This window comes from Orcinus orca, chromosome X, assembly GCF_937001465.1.
Source record: "Orcinus orca chromosome X, mOrcOrc1.1, whole genome shotgun sequence".
Taxonomy (NCBI): domain Eukaryota; kingdom Metazoa; phylum Chordata; class Mammalia; order Artiodactyla; family Delphinidae; genus Orcinus; species Orcinus orca.
This window is the reverse complement of record NC_064580.1, coordinates 55,289,278-55,293,594: the sequence shown is the minus strand read 5'-3', so window position 1 is coordinate 55,293,594 and position 4,317 is coordinate 55,289,278. Positions and strand designations below refer to the sequence as shown.

The window sequence follows — 4,317 nt, the reverse complement described above, 5'->3', positions numbered from 1 at the left end:
AAGAAAAATGTGTATTTATTCATTGCATATATGCCACTAGAACATAGGCTCCATGACAGCAGGGATTTCATTTTGCTCACTGCTCTGTCTCTAATGCCATAAATATTGTTTTCATGGTAAACAGTGAATAGATGCTTGATGAATTGATACACTAGGTTTTTTTCCTGAGCTAAATATCCTATCTGCTGATTGGCTTGTCAATTCTTATTCCAGCACTACATTAATTTGAGTCATCTAGCTTTAAAATTCATTTTAATATCTGATAAGGGAAGCTCCCCTCAGTACTCTTTCAAAATGTTCTTGGCTAATCCTATTATACTTCCAAGTAGAACATTAGTATAGTTTTTTCAAGTTCCAAAAATATTTTAAAATATGTTTTTCATTATAAATTGTTAAGGTGTGTTAAGAGTTTCAAAACAGGCAAAAAGAAAAGTATAATATACAGTCTACCTGTTGGGAAGTCAGATTTCAGGTAACTGTAATCAACAGTAAAGAGAAAAAAGGCTTCTAATAAGCCCCCAAGATAGTGACCTTAACGACACAGCTTTGTAACAAAATCAGGTAGGATGGTACAAGAGTGAAAGGCTTGGTCATTTTCATCATTTATTAATCAAACATGTGTGATAACTATTAGAAACCATAATCTATTAAAGGAACTCCTATAAGTCAGTAAAAATGGTGAGGAACTCTAATAGAATAACTGGCAAATATAAACAGGTATTTCATAAAAGAAAACTCACCAAAACTAAAAGAATATGAAAAGATGCTCAAATGCATTAGCAATTTGAAAAATATAAATCAAAATAATGAGATATCACTTTATAGTAATCAAATTGGCAAAAATTAGAAAGCTGAATAGTGACAAGAATTGGGGGGTGGTTGGGCAAGATAGCAGCCCTCATTCACATAGTAGGGATGCATGCATGAGGATGTTCATTGCAGAGTTGTTTGTGATGTTGGAGTATTAGAAGCAAACTAAGTGTATATCACTGAAAGAGTGAATAAATCAAATGTGGTAGATTCAGAGTATGGAATATTAGGCAGCAGGCAAAGCAAATGACTAGGTATAGCCATGGAAACACGGATAGATATTAAAAACAGTGCTGAGTAAGATATTAAAACAGTGCTGAGTAAGAAAAGAAGAAACAGAATGAGATATATATTTTCATCTAGATTGCTATAATTATTATAATTTTGTTTTGCTTACTGCTGTATCTCTAGTGTCTTAAATATTAGTTGCATGGTAAGCACTGAATAAATATGGTGCAATACAAGTTATACAAATTTTAAAATAAATGTATACACAAAAATTACAAGAACACATACATAAAAAAGAATAAATCAAACACAGAGTGGTATCCTATTGGGGATGGGGATGAATCTGAAACATAATATTGCTTAATAAATGGCAACTATCATTATTATTACTATTATTATTATTAATACAAAAGAGCCCTTCATATTATTACAAAGCCTCTTATTCAAGCTTATTAGCCTTTATTAACACACAACTCTTAAAAGTTTTTATCCTTTTTCCTGGTAAGTGCTAGATTAGACAAAACAAACTAGAAGTGGGTAGAAGACAATGACAAGCGACATGTATGAAAGAAGAGAGACACCAGAAAATACAGATAATGCATGCTAATAATGATGATCCTGCTCAACAAGAAAAAGTTAAAAAATATTTGATATTTTCTATTTTTAAAAAATCTAGATTTTATAGCTAGCATTCAAAAATCGTTAGAATGATTTCCCCCATGAAGTGAAAATCATCAGTTCATAAAATATGTTCTTGTTTCCCAGCAAGGATAGTTTTAAGGCCCAAAATATAGTAGTTGTGAACAAGAATTGTAAAATAGTAAGATTAAATTGCCTTTAAAAAGTAGATTTTGCACCTTACCAAAAGCTTGCATATAGAAGCTGCAGACCAAATGGAGCAAGAAACTTGCTGACATTTCCTCAAATTCAAATATAAGGACAATCCAGTGAAACACCACTAGGAAATAAAGAAAGGGATGGGTTATTTCCAAAATACCAGGGATGGGGGGCTAATTTTGTTAACATTGATTACGTTTTAGCTTCAATTTAGAAACCAAGCTCTTTTTATAACCAGGAAAACCTCTCTGAGAGGTTTAGGCTGCCATTTAGTAACTTAAATCTTAATTATACCTTGCCTACTCATTTTAAGTTTTACTTTGCTTATAAGCCAGGGAAAACAACATCCACAGTTTGTTTATATGAATTTGTCTTTATGTGTATTTCAATGTTAAAGTTATAAGAAGAATGGAAATGCGATTTTCTCTCATTAATAATGATCATTTTATAATAAATACTAACCATCATTATTACTACTATTTTGAAAAAGGACAAGCATGGTAGAAAGAACAGGAAATAATGGATATAATTCTAGGTGAATCTAAAGCCCTTCTCCCTAAACCTCTAATTTACCATTTAAAAATAAAATAATTCTACAATCATTCTACCATAGACTTGAATACAGAATACTGTCCAAATTACTTTTCCCCTCTTTGAAGATATTATTTTTCTTTAAACGAGCTCCTCTTTAACTAGAGATGTATGTGTTTTCCCACCATAAAAGGATAGAGGCTTTTATTAATTTTCTATATATCATAAAAACAATCTCTGAACACCTTTATAGTTTAGAATTTAAAAGTATAATTTTTCAGTTATCCAGGGTGTATTAACTTGAAGTCTGTAAACGCAATGCTGCTACACATAAAATCTGAGCCAGATCCACAATTATCTTCTAGTTTTCTCCTATTGTCTAATAACATGTACACCAATAAGAATGCTAATTAGCTAACTGCCCACCTTAACAGTTTGGAAAACAAAGGGAAACACAGAACAGAAATGAGACAGTACTGTATAGAAGTTATAATGAAACAGAGAAAAGCTAAGAAAAATGACCAGATGCTGAAAAGAAGAAAGGTAAGTTCTTTTCCTGATGCTGCTACTTCTCTACTACAGGTAATTTATAGCAACTAGGTCTTTGTAAATTGTTCTGTTGATGACACTGGGAAAGACACAAACAGCAATAATTTGGAAAGTCAATTCCAAGCTACCCAAGTTGCTGGAAAATTCTTTGTGTGGGAAAAAAGCCTTCCATAGACAACGTAATCTGAGCTGGTTTGATTAAAAAATGTGTACCTTTCTCTGATTGTAGTATTATTGAATTTTAATCTGCTTAGGTGTACTTGCTAATATAAATTTTGGGAAACCAGAATAGACTGTGGTAGATGAAGGTACTATAACATCATTAATTGCTGTCTTGTCATCTCTCCATTCACACATCAGTGAAAAAGCTGTACAGGCTCTCAGAAACATTGCAGGTAATGGTTTGCTTCCAATGATTTCATTATCAAGAATGGCAAAATAAACACTTCGTTAATTCTACTTGTATTGATAGTTATTGATTTGCCATCTTTAGCACATGGTTATTTATATAGTCTAATCTGGACACTTTCAAATCTTTATTATAATAATATGCTATTCCCCCTTTAGATGCTATTAAGCAAATTCTTCCTACTTTTGCATCATGACTGTTGAGAAGTATTTAGAGATATTTGCTGAGCTGTCCTACCTTACTGATGGTTCAATGAACTAACGGACATAGTCAAAAAAACAAGAGTTTTGCCAAAATTTGTAAAATTTCTAGGAGCTGCTGAACAGCCAATTGTGACTCCAGCCTTAAGAACCATAGGAAATACCACCAATGGGACAGATGTATAAGTTTAGAATGTAATAGATGTAAGGCACTTTCAGTTTTTCCTTTTTAACTGCCAACATATCTATAAATATTCATTCATTCAACCCAAATAAAATATGCATTTACAATATGCTAAATAATAATTCAGACACTGAGGATTCAACAGTGAACAATACAGATAAGCTCCTTATACATTCAACTAGGAGAGATGAATAAACAAGTATACCTGTAACTGTAAAGATATATCAATTTTTCCATCTTCTTTTTCATAAGAAAAGTATATGTAGAGAGACCTTCAAGATGGAGGAGGAGTAAGACATGGAGAGCACCTTCCTCCCCACAAATACATCAGAAATACATCTACATGTGGAGAAACTCCTACAGAACACCTACTGAATGATGGCAGAAGACCTCAGACTTCCCAAAAGGCAAGAAAATGCCCACCTACATGGGTCGGGCAAAAGAAAAAATAAAAAAGAGACAAAAGAATAGGGACAGGACATGCACCCCTGGGAGAGAGCTGAGAAGGAGGAAAAGTTTCCACACACTAGGAAGCCCCTTCACTGGCGGATACCGCAGGTGGTGGTGGG

The 4,317-nt window shown here is 32.9% G+C and overlaps 1 pseudogene; it reads left to right on the top strand.

The window, feature by feature from the left end:
• Positions 1-2,793: 2,793 nt before the first annotated feature.
• Positions 2,794-3,750, top strand: LOC117198048 (importin subunit alpha-1-like; annotated as a pseudogene).
• Positions 3,751-4,317: the final 567 nt, after the last annotated feature.